The sequence below is a fragment of the Bison bison genome, unplaced genomic scaffold, assembly GCF_000754665.1.
Source record: "Bison bison bison isolate TAMUID 2011002044 unplaced genomic scaffold, Bison_UMD1.0 scf7180017858823, whole genome shotgun sequence".
NCBI classification, from domain to species: Eukaryota; Metazoa; Chordata; class Mammalia; order Artiodactyla; family Bovidae; genus Bison; species Bison bison.
The window spans coordinates 1-438 of NW_011489395.1; positions in this window are offsets into that span (position 1 = coordinate 1).

A 438-nucleotide genomic window follows, 5' to 3' on the forward strand; every position below is an offset into this window, starting at 1 on the left:
CTGGTTCCTTGGTGTGTATGCCCAGCAGTGGGATTGCTGGGTCATAAGGCAGTTCTATTTCCAGTTTTTTAAGGAATCTCCACACTGTTCTCCATAGTGGCTGTACTAGTTTGCATTCCCACCAACAGTGTAAGAGGGTTCCCTTTTCTCCACACTCTCTCTAGCATTTATTGCTTGTGGACTTTTGGATCGCAGCCATTCTGACTGGCGTGAAATGGTACCTCATTGTGGTTTTGATTTGCATTTCTCTGATAATGAGTGACGTTGAGCATCTTTTCATGCGTTTGTTAGCCATCTGTATGTCTTCTTTGAAGAAATGTCTGTTTAGTTCTTTGGCCCATTTTTTGATTGGGTCATTTATTTTTCTGGAATTGAGCTATAGGAGTTGCTTGTATATTTTTGAGATTAGTTGATTGTCAGTTGCTTCATTTGCTATTA